This window comes from Thermobia domestica, chromosome 10 (genome assembly GCF_964235325.1).
Source record: "Thermobia domestica chromosome 10, izTheDome1.hap1.1, whole genome shotgun sequence".
NCBI lineage: Eukaryota > Metazoa > Arthropoda > Insecta > Zygentoma > Lepismatidae > Thermobia > Thermobia domestica.
This window is the reverse complement of record NC_137463.1, coordinates 14,543,698-14,562,817: the sequence shown is the minus strand read 5'-3', so window position 1 is coordinate 14,562,817 and position 19,120 is coordinate 14,543,698. Positions and strand designations below refer to the sequence as shown.

The 19,120-nt window shown below is 36.0% G+C and overlaps 1 long non-coding RNA gene across 1 annotated transcript in view; it reads right to left on the bottom strand.

Annotated features, from left to right (window-relative positions):
* Positions 1 to 19,120, bottom strand: part of LOC145661945 (uncharacterized) — a 102,243-nt gene that overhangs the window by 13,243 nt on the left and 69,880 nt on the right. The window contains exon 2 of the long non-coding RNA XR_014126915.1: positions 9,974 to 10,123. This is a non-coding gene — a long non-coding RNA (uncharacterized LOC145661945). The remainder of the gene's footprint in view (positions 1 to 9,973; positions 10,124 to 19,120) is intronic.

Here is a 19,120-nt window from a genome sequence, read left to right as displayed (position 1 = left end):
GTCCAATTTTAATTCTTCCGTAATCTATAATTTTAATCACCCGGAAAATGAGATTGATGATTTGACTCTAATCGGTTTTAGTTTATTTTAATTTATATTTTACTTATTTCAACCAGACAGCAATCTATTACGTTTACTTTTATAATACTATTAACGCAATTGGGTAATGAGTAAGATGAAATTCTACCAAAACTTACTCTACCACTACTCTACTCAACCGTAACCAGTAATATTAAATACTCTGTAATACTCACCAGATTCAAATATCTAATATAAAAAAAACATTCTTACGCCTTTATCCAGAGACTCCACATCACCACCATGGATTGGAATTTGACTTTCTCTACTTAAAAACCAACTGCCATACAAAAATGAATGAGTCCCAATTTTCCCCAACAGAATATTAATTGCAAAAATTCACGATTTAATTACAAGCTCATTCTAGAATCAGAAAGTTAATTGGATTTAAAAAAAATATATTTGAAACTTTAAGCTAGGAATTATAGCTACAATTCAGAGCTCTCCCTTTATAATTTACTTCAAACTTCCGGATTTTAATTACTGAATTTTACCGCAATAGAATATTATACACTTTAAATTCAGGTATTAATTCAAACCATTTTATAAAGATCAATTAATTCTTGAAATTATAAGTTTTATAACCTGCATTAGACTGAGTATTACTACAATAATTCATCACAATTTTATCAATTCTAAACAAAATTACTACTGTTTAAAGTTAAATTTATGATAGTCAAACAGGTTATCTACCGTAGTTAGTTAAGTGACAAAGCGACATAACTATCTGTTTTAACCGAATTTTACAAGCTAGTTTTAGTTTGGTCAAAGGGTCTGAACTCCCCTCCCAAGTACTCCAATTAGGCACAATTCTCCTACAAAAATTAAGTTACCAGCTAATTTTAGTGTATTTAACTCGCATATTAAACGGATATTCACTACTAAATTTTTATTCCTCTCTTTTTTTTTTAAACCTACTAAAGTAGTAAGAACATTGAATCACAGCCCTTTTTTTTTTTTTTTTTTACTTTCAGTCACGAATTATTTAAGCTAGGAAACTAACCCATCTGATTTAAGCATATTAAAGACAATTAACCTCCGATTTAGTATCAAAATTAATATTATAGATTCCGTAATAGAAACTTTTTAACTCGTAAAGTCAAATCCCTTTAAACTCAATATCACACAATTCGCACTACAGGCACAAATGCAGCCGAGAAGACAACTTCACTTCTATGTTTTTCCATGCGTAATGACTCAGCCGTCGCTCGCTCGCATGAACGAAGCCTGGTAGGGAGGGAAGACTCCGCCCACCCACCAAGGCCAGATCAGCGCAACCGACAACTATGTCATCACGCGTATGCTTCATTGCTTCCAGAGCAGTTGTTTACAACACACCTTTACTTCGAAGAAACAACTCAGCAAAAGAAGCTATTTTCACAATCTTAAAAAGTAAAAAAAGAATAACATTTTTAAATTTTCATTTAAACGACCATTTCAACGTAACTTGAATGTCCTTAGATTTTTCATTATTTTCCATTTCTGTTATTTATTATTTTAAGTCCATGATTTATTGCAATTCATTTTCTTTTTTTTTTTTAACTTGGAACGTGCACACGTTACAAACGGTAATTGATGACTTATCATGCTGTCTATGTTCCTTGTTTACTACTTTTTAAATAATGTTTCTATTTATTTTGTAATAATTTATGTAAGGTTTATAAAATAAACAGAAATATTATTTAAAAAGTAGTAAACAAGTAATATAGACAGCATGATAAGTCATCAATTACCGTTGAGTTCATTTTACTAGTCGCTGACTTTACCTAGATTTTTGAGTAATGCAAATTCTGGTCACACTGTAATTTCTATGGGTGGCAACACTGAAAACCCTTCCGATTCGTATTTTCGGGTGTAGAATAATATTATCTATTATTGTGGTAAGTTACATTTTATTATCTCTTTCCACTTACGAAAAACGGGCAAAAGAAAAAATATTAGTTTTTCAAAAATATTTAGTAGTCTGCAGCCTTAAGGCTTCTAATGTATCTATTGTTAATCGATTTCTTTCATGGCTTTTCAAGTCATATGCAACACTGAAACCACGCTCACACTCTGCAGTCGACAGTGAAATTGATTTTATTCTTCGTAACAGCTATAGATTGATCTATACCCAATAATTCAGCAGCCTTATAGACATCGGAATTGCCGTACTTTGGGTTAAGTTTTTTTGAACTTGAAGTTTCATCAAATACTTTGAAGTAGGAAATCAGTTCATCTGCTGGAAATCATCTTCGTAGTTCATTTAAAACCCGTTGTAAGATTTGTCATCTTACTCGCTCGAATTGAAATGATGTCGAGTCACTGTCAACACAATAACACAGATACTTTTTTGCAATTCGTGAGATAAACATCATTATTTTCTTTCATTTCAGTGGGAGCTGTGCACATAGTATGTAGCTGAGTTTCTATTTCTCGATATTATATATATATTTGCATTGTTGTACTGGCCGTAGTTAATATATGTGTAATGTCTAAAAGCAACCCTAAAATAAGTAAGGTTTATCTTAAGTTAGCTTACGGTACAAACCTTCAAATTTTGTTCACTTGACTCTTTTCTCACTTTGGCAGAAGACAAATAATCAATTATGGATGAACAGTCTCTATATGCTGCTAATTGCACATCTTTTTCACTGGAAATCCGACGGATTGGAAACAGTTCCTTTACTTTCAAAAAATCTTTCCCGTCAATGAACTTTGGCAATGTTTTCGAGGCGAACAAATGAAACAGGCTTACTGAAGACTTAAAGTACATAAAGCAGATTTTCGAAGTGGTGTACTGCGTTCACGACTCCAAAAACTTTTTCTGTTACTAAATCAAGCTCATGAGCCACGCAATGAATACTGGCTAAGTGGGGAGCAAACTTTCTTCTAATACGAGCAGCAACTCCATCGTGCTTACCTATGAAAACCGATGCGCCATCTTATCCAAGACCCACAGGCGTTTCTTTAATGATATCAGAATCAATGTCATCCTTTGCGAAAACTTCAATGATCTTCGTTCTATTGCTTTTGCGTCTGCTTTCTCGATGCGTACAATTTTATGAAAACAGCTTCGAGCGATATTACTCTCATTCACGTAAGTCATATACAGGATCAAATAATTTTCAGAGAATCGATCTGTAGACTCATCAACGGATATAGAGAAGCAATCAGCAGACTTCAAAAATGTTACCAATTTCTTGTGTAGCTGGTCTGCATTGAAACATGTTACCAAAGCAGCACTTTTGTCTGTATGAAGGTGAGTTCCTATGTCTAAACCATTTGCACGTTGTAATTTAATCAGTTCTGGGTGATCCCTGAAACTCCAACCTCGCTTTGCACTAGTATATACAGTACGAAATACTTTTGCCATTACATCCATTTGCTGTTCTTGCTTTCTCAGACACGTTTCCCTTTCTGTTTCTGATCATTTTTCCAGTGCCTTTTTCTGACGAGTAACTTCTGCGTCTAAGCACAACCGATGAACTGAACTTAGTTCATGTCTATACGGTATCCAAATTTTGTTTTTTATTTTACTGACCATGAGAATCACCTTTCGATGACCACAGCAAGTCATTATTGGCAGTTTTAATCTTATTGTTTTTACACACGAAAGAAGCATGCAGTTTACAAGCATTATACATCATCACCTCCTGTCCTGCTTTCATTTCGAAAACAAGTCAGGATCTATCTTGTTTCTACGAAATCTGAAAACTTTTCCAGTCTATGGGTGGTTGACTTTCTTCTAACAATGTTACATTTTGGTTCATTTTACTTGTTATCGCTTCCATCACACAAACTCTCTGACAAATGCACTTTAGAAGCTTCCATCACATTTGCACTAAAACACTTCTTTCCAGCTTCACCCGTTTCACCACTACTGCATTCGTCACTATTTTTGTTCGCGAATAGTGGCCCATTATTAGCAACATGTGAATTGTTACTATTTAGTTTGCGAACTTTATTGTCTGACTCAGAATTAACGTTGAAGTATTTTGTAATTACATCATTCATAGCACTCTTCCTACGTTTTATTTTTGTTGCATTCAAGAAGTCAATAACACCGCACTCAAGTATGATCACCTTAGTAGTAAAAAGTCCAGCGTTGCCAACCTCGGAGAACAAAATTATCGATTTTCGGCCTTAAAATTATCGTATATTACAAAAAATTATCGTATATTCGTCATAGGCGTGATAATTGTATAAACAAGTATAATACTACTAATAATAGCAATAATATATAATAAACTTACCTAGTAATCTTCCGTTTCGAACTCCACATCGGTGTCACGGTCCTTATCATCTTTTTTATCCTTATTTGTACCTCCATATATGTTGGATTTATTCATCGATGCGATCATCAATCCACTGGGTTCAAACTCGACGCAGTTTTGTACACATTGGGCAGCGAGCATTATATCACTAACTGTACTTGACTGCAGTTTGTTCCGTAATGGTGTTTTTATTAAGTTCATTTTTGAAAACACACGCTCACAATCAGCACTAGTATGTGGCAAAGCTAACATGTCCAATACAACCCTTCCCAATTCTAAAAATTCGTGATTTCCGTGGGGACCTTTAGCATTTTTTATGAAAGCCCAAAATTTGTCTACTTCCTTAGAACGCAGATCTTCCGGAAACACCGCGTAAGGTAGTGCTCTCCACTGATCGTCTATTAATTGTACAACATTATTATTTTTCGGGGTAACTCTCTGTACCGCTCTCAAGAGTGGAACAAATGTTGGTGGTCTTGTTTCACTTTTTGATAATGCTACTTCAGTTGTTAGCCAATGTAAACTTTGCAAAACAGGATTACCAAAATCATATCGTTTTTTTTATTATTTCACAGCAACAAACTTTAAGAAACTGCTGCACTCTATAGTAGAAATCTGTTATTTTGGATTTGTCTGCAATATTTTCATTTCGACTCATGAAATCCAAAACACCCACACCTAGGTACATTTGAGTGTACGGCAGAAATTGACTCGAGTCCGTAGGGTCTATAAGTGCAAGGTCAGTTCTGTTAACATAATTAGAAAACATGTAGCAGAGCAGTATTTCTTTGTATGTTCTGCACACTTTTTCATGCAGGGCGTAAATCACCAACTTTTCGCTTTGAAAGTACTGATTCAGCTGCACAAATTTTGGCAAAATCCATTCAAGAAATATGAAGTAGAAACGCACAAAATTATCATTAAAAGAGTTAGCTAACTGCTCAGCGGCATACAGTCTTTCTTCTTCCCACTTTGAGGTAAAGAATAACCTCAATGCATTCCACTGTTCTAACAATCGTTTAACAACACTTAACAATGACAGCCACCTTGTCTGTGACGGTCGTAATATTTTGTGAGGTTCGATGTCACAGAACTCTTGGAACTCAACAAACTGCGCAATTCTTTTCGAACTATGTTTGAAGAACGTATGAGTGTCCCTTGCTAAATCTTCGCAGATTCTTGGCAATTGTTTACACGCCTCGCTTGCACACAGATGCAACGAATGACATATACATTTTTGTATAAAAATGCCAGGGAAGTCCTTATGTAGCCTACTTGAAACAGAATTATCTTTTCCCATCATTGTGTTGCATCCATCGGATGCGAAACCTATTACATTTTCAAATGGGATATTACTATTTATTAGAGCATTATATAGGAGCTCATACAGACGATTTGCAGTGGCACCTTCATGTGCAGCTTCCATATTTTTATCACAATAAATTTGTAATAGTTGCCAAAATTTTGTTTGTATTTTCGCGCTATTTTCATCGAAATATCTCACACAAACACACATATTTTTTGTAGTCGAAATATCTGTAGACTCATCGATTATTAAACTGAATTTTTGTTTCTGTAAGATATCATTTAATTCCTTGAAATGACATTTACTAATGACATTTTTGATCACACCCGTTGCCTTAGTTCTACCTAATTGAATCTTGCTAGCTATTTTAGAATCAGGGAACGCACTTTTAATTACATCCGTTAAATGATTTGCCGTGTTCATAGAGATATTATGTTCGGCTAAAAAAACCACATAGCATTATTTCAGCTCGCTTACCTTCTGTATCCAAGGTGTGAGAGGTAGACGTGGATGAGGAAAAATCTAGTTTCTTTTGGGCAAACCCTACACGTTTCACTGCACTTAAATGTTTTTTTCCTTTAGCATGGATTTTCACTACAGTCAACTCAGCAGTAAACTCGATTCTACAAACTTTACACCGAGCTTTATACACATTATCACTAACAGGCTCTAACCAGCCTTTGAACACAGAATCACTTAACCAGTCTTTCCGGAATTTTTGCTTTACATGTTTAAGTTTCAACTCACCCCGTGCCTTTAGTTTCTTTTGTGGAGTAGACGGCCCTTCAGGATCACTTTCCATAGCTTTTACGAGTTTACGCAATACTTAACTACGCAAAATAATTACGCGATACGTAATTTCACTTGCCACAGAACGATTCTAACTTCTTTGTGTTTCACATCCAAAAAAAAAAAGGCGCTAACATTCACGTGAGCGAATAATAGAGCCATCTATCATGAACAAACAATATTGCCCTCTCCACGTAAATGTGATGGATGCAGGGTTACCAATTCTCAAATCGTTATTGATTTATTTTGGTGAGAATGACTTAAAAATGTGTGTTTTATAATTCTTTAATGCACACTTACAATTTATTTACACATTAAAAAACTGCTAAAAAGTGTACGTTCTAAAATTATCGTATATTCACCTATTATCGCAAGGGCATTATCGTATATCGTATTAAGGCTTAAATTATCGTAGATCACGATAAATTATCGTATGGTTGGCAACCCTGAAAAAGTCAAAAAAGAAGTTACTTCGGATCTCATCTCTATTTTGTTTTCAGAGTTGCCAGATCAAAGCACAGTTTAATTATTCACTGCATTTTTAATTTTGCTTAACGCTAACTGCACTTCGATGATTTTCATTATACTTTTCCTACTGAAATATTTGCAATTATATTGATAAGTGTGTTGAACTTGTATTAATGGGGTAGTGTACCTTTGAAAGTATTTTGTAGGGAAACTAACGTTACATTTTCAAGAAATATGTATGTCTTCTGACAAATACCTTCATAATCTCTTCCCCCAGTAACTGCGGTGGGGGGAATATTTTCCAAAAAGCAGTAAGTTAGGGGGAATTCCCCCTCATCCCCCCAGGATTTCGCACCCTGGTGGGGATAATGGAAAATCTAGACAATTCTGATTTGAGTGACATTGAAATGAGTGGGACATTGTCAATGAATTGAATGAATCACAGCAGTGGATGAATTTGAAGATGAAATATCAGAAGACAATGGACATTCACGTAAGCAAGTAGAGGAAGAAGTTGAAGACATTGAAGATGTGTTTGTATCTAGGACTGGGCTAGAATTTTCTAGTCAACTACCAAAAGTTGGGCGGCGCCGACTTTACAACATTTTGAATATAACACCTGGACCAATGAATGATGGGAAAACAACAGTCATTTTTGTAATTTATTTCACCAGAAGTTGTAAGCGTTATTGTTGAGAAAAGGAACACGGAAGCAAAAAGAGAAATTTCTATTTGGAATGTAGCTTATTCGTCCGAACAAATGACATGGAGGGATGTAAGTACAACTGAAGTGTAGGCTACATTTGCAATTCTTACTGCGGCTGGTCGAACTTATGGACATTTTACAAGCGTCTTTTCTGCTGTAATGTCAAAGTGCATGTCATGCAAAAATGTACGTGAATGAAATGTGCAAAAATGTAAAAAAAAAAAAAAAAAAAAAAAAAAAAATATTTTACAGGTGCTCAATACTGAATTTCTCTTGTGAATCATATAAAATTTATTGTACTTTGCACCTATGATCAATTTAAATATTTTTAATAATTTATAACTGTATTTCAATGCTAAATAAAGCTACTCATTGAAAATAACAGAATCCAAAAACAAATCTTACACTCAATCACAGAATTGTATTGGGGTAGTCAAAATACCCCACTTTGTCAAATAAAGGTCGGAAAGCTTGGTAATGAGAGAGTTAAGTAGTGAAAGATGCAGATGCACATGTGTAGTGAAAGATGCACATGTGGTGCCGGTGAATTAATCATTACACAACTCAATCCGCTTCCTGATCAGCCATTTGCTTAACCACTTAGACTTATAATATAGTCCACGTGATCTGAATTGTTCACCAGCTACATCAATAGTAGAAGAAAATGAAACCCTTACTTCAATAATTGCATCTGTAAGAGTTTCCCTGTACAGTTTTAGTCATTTATTATGTGGCTGGGGGGGAGGGCACGGTGACTCAGTGGTAGAACGCTTACCTCTTGTGAATGAGGTCCGTGGTTCGATTTCCGACCAAGTAAGACAAAACGCCATGCCTAGGGTTTTCTCAGGCTACTCCCTTTTCCAACTATCTTCTCATTCCACCAATTCATCCATCATCATTCAATTGCTTTATTCATCGTATTCATTACGGTAAAGTGCATAATCGTGGGACGTTAAACTAAAAGATTTCGTTTCATTTTTGATTATATGGCCTTGTATGATTTTTAAATAAGAGTTGTACTTTTTCATAAAATCAATTATAAATAAACTTATTTATTCACTAGTCAATTTGACAATCACTCCGTAACTAATGATTTCAACAGTTACTCAGTATATAAACAAGAATAATTACTTGCTTTCATAACACTAACAGGACAGTGACACTCTTATCCATTTCTAGCCAACCTATATACAACATATCAGCACTTGTTCACCAGATTAATTCATGTTAAGATCGAATCAGCATATAAACATATTTTACACTTTCGGTTCATTGGTTCTAAAACTGAAAAAAGACTTGAGGATAGCCGCAATCAACGAAGTAAGAGTTTCACATATCTCTTTAATAATTTAATTTAAAATGAGTCAATTTTTGTCTTTAAATACAATAAGTTGAGTTGATTTTGAGTTTAACGTCCCGTTCAGCAGCGATGCTATATGAGATGTGGACCTACTGATTAACGTAAAATCCGAACCACATGAGCTCCCGCCGGGAATCGAACCCGGGTCTCCCACGCCTAAATACAATAAGCAAGTAAATTTACCTTATACAGGGTGTTTCAAAAAGACATCGATAAAATTTGAGAGCAGATTCCTGATACTAAGATAAGACAAAAAGTACAGACCAACCTGGGCGCACAAATCCTTCCTTTCGGAGTTTTGGGCTGCAGAAAACATGAAAAAAATGAACTCTAAAGGTTCATAACTACAATACTATAGGACCTATCGTAGTTGGGTCAAGATATTACTTAAGGACTAGTATGTGTGGTATCCAAAAATGCATATTTCAGAATTCTAAGGTATTCACGTAACAATTTTTATAGAGGGAGTTTCGCTACGTGCATATAATTTGAAGTGCTCACCAACTACCTCCATAAAAATTGTTGCGGAGGTACCGCAAGATTCTGAAACACGGATATTTCGATAGGGCAGATACTAGTTCCTAAGTGAAGTCTTGACCCGATTACGGTAGGTCCCTATGGACCTTTAAAGTTCATTTTTTCATGTTTTCGGTAGCCTATAACTCCGAAAGGAAGCATTTGTGCACCCAGGTTCGTCTATACTTTTTTATTTTATCTTGGTATCAGGAATCATCTCCCAAATATTGTCGACCCTGTATAACCGACTTCCAAATACAAAATACGACGCTAATTTACTTGATAATAATTAAGAACCAACAATAGAAAATAAAATGAACAGGAAGGCTTACATTTAAAGGTATTACTCTGGTATTTGCCTGGTGGACCTGAAGAAAACCTATTAAGATGGCTATCAGAGGGATTTCAATCCAGATGATTCCGACTGAGAAGAAAGCTAACCACTAGTTATCAACTAATAGTTATTAAGGTAAAGTCAGCAACAAATTACTTACTCCTTGCATACATAAATCAAGGGAGTACTCGCTCATGAATGTGGTTTTCCCGCTGTCTGTAGGTCCTGTTAACACAGTGAGCTCCCCTCTACGATGGCCCTTGAGAATATTATTTAGAGTGGGATACCGTTTCCATTTTACTCCTGAAACCTGTAAATAAAACAATAATGGATTATTATTATTATTATTATAGAACGATTCTATACAATTTTCAAACTTCGAATAATAAATAAATAAGTCTACAACTGTAACTGTATAAGCAAATAATACATATGTTCCTAACGAATGAAATGCTTGTTTGTGAAATGAAATGAAATAAAGAAATCTAGATTTTCAGGGGATTGTGATTTCTGGTCTTTTCGTCATCTATGGCCATGCTATCCCGTCACATTTGAGGGATGACGTCCCTCGGAGAGCACACTATCCGGGGAAAGGGAAGGAAGGAATCGGCCTGGGACCTATAAGTTAGGTACCACCCTGGCATTTGCCTGGTGTGAATGAGGAAAACCCAGGAAAACCTCATTCAGAGTGGCTGGCCTGAGATCTTTTTACACGTTTTAGACCCCACCGGGAATCGAACCCGGAACCACTCGCACCGAAGGCGAAAGCGTTAGCGACTACGCTAACCGGGGCCACGAAATCCAGATTTTCGTCCCATGTTTATACCCCGTAGCACTTAGAAGATTGATAACTGAAGAGAACAATTATGTAATGATAAGTGGCATGAGAAAGCGGGAGGAAAGGAAGAACCCCGAGAAGATCTACGGATAAGATGTGATCAATCACAAACTTACATGGCTCGCGATCGAACACGGTACCCGTTGCACAGAGGTGAGCGCACTGCCACTGAGTTGTAGTGCTCCTTATTTTGTTCAACGATTCAATTCCAGCATCTGTCTACTGAACACTTAATAAAGAAGGGAAATTTTAGATACTAGAACTGCCTAACGAATAAAATGGTTAACTCCTGCCTAATTATAGTCAAGACTCTAGTTAAACATCAAGATCAGCAACACAACTAAATCCACTAGTACTGATTTTTTAATTTAACACTTTACAAGACCGACTAGAACTCGAAGTACCTTTTAACGCGACTGAACGAAGTCTAAGTTTAGATCGGGATGGAAGCCCGGCCTTTCGTGCGTGGTGGGCGATTTAAAAAAAAAAAACTTACTTGGATTCTCATCGAAAAGGAAACATTTACTTGACATCTAGCGCCAAAATTCTGAAGATCTTGTATGTTCAAAGCTACTCTCAGTTTTCTTGTTCTGTGGTACACTCCGCATCAAAAAAAATTGCGACAGCAAACGCCGTGCAGTAAGGCTACTCAATATACATTTTCATATCCCATAACCGTGTCTGATAAACAGACCACCTGTCTCTCCTCCTTTCTTCTCTCCCATACTAAAATTACCTAACAACATGAGTGTAATTCTAATTTCAAACTACATGTGTTAGTATCGATAAAATGAAATAACAAAACCGAGACGAAACAAGATTCATAAGTTGTTGTAGGGAGAAACTGAAACATACACAATGAAAAATTGAAACCAATGGATGTCTATTACACAGTGATTCAGAAATGAGGCAAAGAGAGAGAGAGAATGAAGAGGAGAGAAGGGAGCTAAAAGGAAGAACAGATAAAAATGTGGAATTTAAACGTAGTAAGAAAACAACCTTACATTACAAAGTTCCGTTTCCAGAAATCCAACAGTAATATAGAAATAACGTTTGTTTCTATATATTTTTCAGAACTATTCGAATATATAGATGTTTTAAACATTCGTTAAGTCACTTTCACAAAGGATAGCATACTCAATTTCCAGTAGAACTGTAGATCTCCAAAACACATCTAGGATAATAATAAAAGTTTAACACATGCTTTGTTTCCGCGTGGTTCGATTGCAAATTCGGTAGTGTTCATTGTAAGTACTGATCCAAAATACATTCCAATAAACCCAGTAGGTAGCGTTGGTCATATTCTCCATTTCAGACCACTAATGCAAATGAACAAAAATTTAAAAAAACGAAATGAAAAGAAAAATAAAGAAAGATAGAGAAAATTGAATGAGTACTATTTGAATGCTATATTTCTATCAATAATATATTATATTAAAAGTCCAAACTGTATCGTAATGAAAAGTTACAAATGTTCGAAAGGAAAAATATATGTTCCTCATACATGTAGCATGTTCCAAATTTCAACGTGAATAAAACACGTAGAATTATAGAATGGAAACACATTTTGTGTCGAACTAGTATAAATAAAATTTTGTTTTGTTTCCAAAGATTTTACCATTTTCTAGTTTTTTCCAAAGATGTATCTGTTCCGAATATCCAGCATCGATTTTCTCTCTTGCGGAAATAACGTAATTCTCACAGATAGAATGAACACGCTAGACTTCAAACGGGTCATCGCGTTAGTCGGATGATGTTGGTTACGTTTTAGAGCACCACTGGGTCGAGGATTCAAACCCGTAGTGGCCCGGTAATTCGACTAAGACTCGGTAACACAGAATATAAAAAGAGATTTCACTTATTCCCTTCTGTTCAAACAGCACTTCTGTCAGACATGGTCAGGACTGGAGTTATTATCTCCAGAGCACGAAAAACACGACGCCGAAGTTCCCAGTTAATTAGAATTTTCCAGACCAGGTATATCAGGCTCTTGCTCCGTTTTAACTTTGGAAATAGCACACGGACATGAAGTACGTGTGTGTATGTGTGTGAGAAAGAAGAGAAGAAGTAAAAGATACAAAGACAGGATAGGGAAAAGTCAAGAAAGAGAGGATAGGGGGACGAACATAAATATGAAAGAACTTATTATTACAGTGTATGATATAGAACGCACACACTGTTTACTCGAATTATGGCCAGTGATGCGTTCTAAGTTCTCCAACAGAAGATGAATCTCTGTTTATTTTATGCGAAAAAATCATACTACCTGATGCGGAATCGAACCAACATTTTCCATTTGGAAGTCTATCACATTTTATCACTACACCACTGATTGTTTTACCCGAACTTCATTTAACAAATGGTGTAGTGTTCCTTTCTGAGAATGATAACACGTAAAGTGTATACTGCAGATCAATTATGTGTTTGGAATGTCCTGGTAATTCCCTTGTTCTTTCCTAACCAACATTAGTAAATCTTCTCTATCATGATACAGGTGTTTGTCTCCACATTCTTACGTATTGCTTCTCCAGTATGATAAGTCGATTCTTCACAATCACTTTGTAAAAAAATCAACTTTGGCGTGAACAGGATTTGAACCTACGTTAAATAGCTGTATTATTCATAAAACCATTACGTTACCCCTACATTATCATGCTACCTGAAATTACAAGCCAAATATTACTTACTTTAGCCCTGATCTTTGGAACAAACCGACTTCTTCCTATAAGTTTTTTGCACCAAAGTGCAGAACGAAATTCCTTTATTGGACAGCATAGAAAGAAATTAGTGCCCACTAATATATGAAAAACAGACAATCCAGGAAAACTTACAGAAATAAAACATATTTTGCAGTAATTTCGCCGTGCAAGTTCAAAAGTACGTGAATAATAATAATAATAATAATAATAATAATAATAATAATAATAATAATAATAATAATAATAATAATAATAATAATAATAATAATAATAATAATAATAAATATTCACATTCACAGTACAGTTGTCAATAATAATAATAATAATAATAATAATAATAATAATAATTATTATTATTATTATTATTATTATTATTATTATTATTGTTATTATTATTATTATTATTATTATTTTTATTATTATTATTATTATTATTATTATTATTATTATAACTATTACTATCATCAATTACGTGCTTCGCTGGGTTAAATTGAAAAAAAAATAGCAATATGTTCCGTTACTCAGTTACTCTTTACTATTACTAAAGCGCTGTTCGATATCGGTTATTTTCGATGAGTTTTATATATCCCCTCCCCACCCTATGTTGTGGAGCACGACATCTGCAGTGTCATTGTTCATCTCAGCGAGCCGGAAAACTATGCATTCGACACTGATATTGGTTATTTCGATCATTTTTATGTGTCTCCCCCTTTTCCAAATTGCGGGGCTTAATTTGGATTTAAATAGCATCAGATGTGTCACTGCAGCGACTCCAAAAATTATAGATTCAACACTAATAGCGATCATGTTTCGTTCTTTTTAAATGTCGCTCCCCCTCCCTTAAGTTACACCGTCAAAGTGACATGACAGAAACCATCTCAGATTAGAACTTGATTTAGGTTGAAAATTTAATCGAAATTGGTTTGGTGGTTCAAGAGTCATTAGGTTTTATTTATTCTTATATATCTCCCTCTCCCATTCCCCTCCCCCTGTTCTCCCGTGAAAGTGAAATGATAAAAATCAGCTCAGGACCGAACCTCATCTATGTTGAAAGTTTGATAGAGATCGGTCCGGTGGTTCAAGAGTTGTTACGTTTTATTCATTTTCATATATCTCCCCTCCTCTCCTCTTCCACTCCCTAAGTTCTACCGTTAAAATGAAATGATAAAGAAAGCTTCCCAGGCCCGAAGCTTATCAATGTTGAAAATTTGTCGGGTGGTTCAAGAGATTAGGATCCACAAACATGGTTATTTCCAATTTATAATATAGATTATTATTATTATTATCATTATTATTATTATTATTATTATTATTATTATTATTATTATTATTATTATTATTATTATTTGCGTACTTCTGAACTTGCACGGCGAAATTACTGGATTCGTGCTCGTGCCTTCGAGCAGCTCAGGTCGCTAAGCCTGCTGGGAGCATAAGTCATAAGATTTTCACACATAGGTAGTGTGGTGAACTTAGTGGCATTTTTTTGCCTATTTAGGCTAATACGTTTGATATTTGTGGTGATTCCAATTCCTATGTCTAGAAAATTTGTGTGTCATGTCTTATAAGAAAGAATTACAATACAAATTCATGTTTGATAAGCGTTATCGAAGTTGACCTAATTCAAGTCAAGTTTACCAATGGCTGTTGGAGAAGCTTCCTCGCCTGTTTGATCAGATTTGTGCTTTTCAACTTCATGAAGAAACTTTTAGTATTTATATTAAGTTTAAATCACTCAAAGATTATTAACAGTTTGCCTCGACAGTGCCTGAGACTGTGACCTTTAATCACATGGACGGTAACGTAAGTACAGTAAGAATTTTACCGGCTGAGGATCCTGTAAAATTTTTGAGTTTACGATTTTCCATTGGAAGCTCCAGTGCAATTATTAGATCATTTTCGTGCCTATGGATTGGTAAGGCGAGTAGAACGACAATTTTGGGCGGCCCCGTTTCCTACAGGCATTGACAGTGGTGTGCGGGTTATACATATTGAGCTAACGAAGCATATTCCGTCTAGATTAATCGTTCAAGGTTACAAAGTGAATATTTCATATGAAGGGCAGCCCATTACTTGTTTTTTTTTTGCCAGAGCACGTCACATACCGTGTCTACCCCCCCAATTAGCATCGTACAGTGCTTTTCCTGCTAGCCAGTACTTTACTATATTTCCAGCGGCATATCACGTTACTGGATGCACGCACTTATTTTGATTTTCTTCAACGTACACGCCGGAAATGTTATCCTCCGCAGCAGGAAAGGATTTCTTTTAGTAGGTTTTTAGAAGTGCTTTTGTCATGAACTAAAGTTCCTCTCTCGTTTTTTTAAATATGCATTTCTTTATTTCTAGTTCTCTGCATTTATAGTTGTAGACCCAGAATTGGTGATTTTTATTTTTATGTCTAGTGCTTTTCTTGTATAGACTCAGCTGTTTGAGTTCATTTTGTATTTTTCAAGAAGGTAATAATAAAACTGATAGTGTAGGGGTAACGTAATGGGTTTATGAATAATACAGCTATTTAACGTAGGTTCAAATCCTGTTGACGCCAACGTTGTTTTTTTTTACAAAGTTATTGTGAAGAACCGACTTATCATACTGAACAAGCAATACGTAAGAATGTGGAAGCAAACACCTGTATCATGATAGAGACGATTTACAAATATTGGTTGGAAAAGGGCAAAGGAAATACCAGGACATTCCAAACACATCATTGATCTGCAGTATACACTTTACGTGTTATCATTCTCAGAAAGGAACACTACACCATTTGTTAAATGAAGTTCGGGTAAAACAATCAGTGGTGTAGTGGTAAAGTGCTAGACTTCCAAATGGAAAATCTTAGTTCGATTTCCCATCAGGTAATATGATTTTTTCGCATAAAATAATAGCTGAAAACAGATATTCATCTTCTGTTGGAGAACTTAGAACGCATCACTAGCCATAATTCGAGTAAACAGTGTGTGCGTTCTATATCATACAATGTAATGATAAGTATCTTTCATTTTTATATTCGTCCCCCTATCCTCTCTTTCTTGACTTTTCCCTATCCTGTCTTTGTATCTTTCATTTCACTTTCTCTCTTTGTATCTTTCACTTCATGTGCGTGTGCGTGTTCCAAAGTTGAAACGGAGCAAGTAAAACTAATTAACTGGGAACTTGTGCGTCGTGTTTTTCGTGCTATGGAAATAACAACTCCAGCCCTGGATATGTCTGAAAGAAATACTGTTTGAACGCAAGGAAATAAGTAAAATCTCTTTTTATTCTTTGAGTTACCGAGTCCCAGTCGAATTACCAGGTCAGTACGGGTTTGAATCCTCGATCCAGCGGTGGTCTATAACCTAACCAACATCATCCGACTGACGCAATGATCCGTTTGAGCTCTAGCGTGTCCATTCTATGTGAGAATTGGGAGAGTATATCCGCAAGAGATGAAATCAATGCTGGATGTTCGGAAGAAATAAATCTTAGGAAAACACTAGAAACTGGTAAAATCTTCGGAAACAAAACAAAATTTTATTTATACTAGTTCGACACAAAATTTGTTTCTATCCTATAAGTCAACGTGTTATAAAACTGTAGGCCACTTACTTTTGCTGTAATTTAACAGGGAAAATGCTAGAAAAAGCAAAAACAACGAAAATATACATAAGTTTGCAAAACTGTAGCATAATTCTGATAGCTTGTACGAACTTCCGTACTTACATACATGAAGATCATATCATATTGTAAATGTCATATAAACTCCATCTTGTTACTACAAGGTGTGTGGAAGTTATGACTTTGAAAAAGGTTACTAACTTATTTAAATCTCGTACAGTAACGTAATGCACCAAGTCGTCGTGGCGCAATTGGGAGAGTATTGAATTGGCATTCGGCGCGGTTCATGTCTTGCAGCCGACTATCCTGACTGATGTTTTCCAGGTTTCCGTCATTCCTACCAGGCAAATGACGGGATGGTACTTAGCATACAACCCTGGCCGATACCATCCGAAATCCTTCCCGTTGTTATAGTTATATATCTCTAGTGTAAAATAGCGCCTGAGATGTGCTTGGTGTCTGTTAACAAATAAATAAATAAATAAATAATAATGAAGTCGAGAATTAACGAAGTGTATATACAAAACTGAATATTTGTAATGTACAGGGTGGGCCAAAAGTGAAGTGACAGTTCTGTAACAGAAAAGTCTGTTGAGCTAGAGGTCCATGTTGGTCATAGATGATTAGTGGGTGTGAGTGGACCTAAAACAGACGTGACCACTACGACCGCCATCTTGAAGTCTCTTTCTTTTTGTAATTTGCAGCACATGTTTTATGGCTGTTTTTGATCAGGAATGCAATGCTGCTGTACATTTTCTCATATCATTAACCGTTGCTGAATTGGGGCCTGTTTTATCGGTGTAGATTCGAGTTACTGGACCAAGGTACTGACGACCTAAGACCGTATTGAGATCATGTTGATGTGTGGAAATCGCAGCTCGCGTGTGGTAGTTGCGGAATTTAATGCGTTACACCCCGAAAGGGAGCCAATATCGTACAATGGTGTGGCCAAACTCATCAGCAGATTTCGGGAGACGTGTTCTCTGAATGACAGACATCTACATATGAGGAAATATATAGATCCAGAAACGTCTACATATGAGGATATCACAAGTCGCTCTCCTCGGATCCTTCAGTAAAGGCCCCCAACGTAGCACACGGCGTTTATCCCAGGAATGTGAGTTAGTCGAACGTCCATTCGGATGATATTTTACACTAACAAGTGACACTCATACAAGATCCAAGTTCACCAGCACCTCATAGAGGACGATCCATACCGTCGGGTGCAGTTTGCAGAATGGGCAACAGCACAACTGGCAACTAATCTAGATTTCCCCTTGACCGTGCTGTTCTCCGACCAGGCGACTTTTTACGTCAACGGTATACACCGTCAAGATCCGGAATTTATAACATCTCGTGCAGCGGATTGAGATGCAGGACCGACCTTAAGCCGATTGGACCGATTGTTCTCAATCGTGCCCCGCGCTAGTGCCGTCTACTCTACTCTCCAGTGCCGTTTTAACAGCATATTAGGCCCAAAGCAAACAAATGTGTTGTTGTCCCTATGACTAAATTTTGCTCCTAATACATGTAATTAATACATGCCATTCTGCTTGCGGGGTCCCCGGCCAAGTGGCTATGGTGCCGTTAAAATGACTCTGCTACTCTCAGTCGTCAAGTACACGTAATGTATTGCAATATGGGTATATCCATGCACTCCACAAGGGAGGGTATGGCCTCTCCCTATTAAGTAAATGAATAGTTTGTATTGAACTTCCGGGCATAAGCAAATATTGTTTGAATTTAATGCTGCAGTAGTTTATTATTATTATTATTATTATTATTATTATTATTATTATTATTATTATTATTATTATTATTATTATTATTATTATTATTATTAACGTTAAAAACGTCTGTTGTAAAAATAAATGTTATATCCAGAGAGTATTCTGCACACCCCCAACATCCCTAATGCTCCCCTAACAACCCCTATAATGAATTCATTTTCTCATTCATTCATTCGTGGCCCCGCGTGGCGTGGCGGTCCCGGGTTCGATTCCCGGTGGAGACATTCGAAAAAGGGTAACCTCTTGATTGAGGTTTTTCCTGGGTTTCCCTCATCCACACCAGGTAAATGTCGGGATGGTACTCAACATAATGGTCCCCGGCCTCTTCCTTTCTTCCCTTTGATCGGATAGTGTGTGCTCGCTGAGGGACACCATCCCTCATA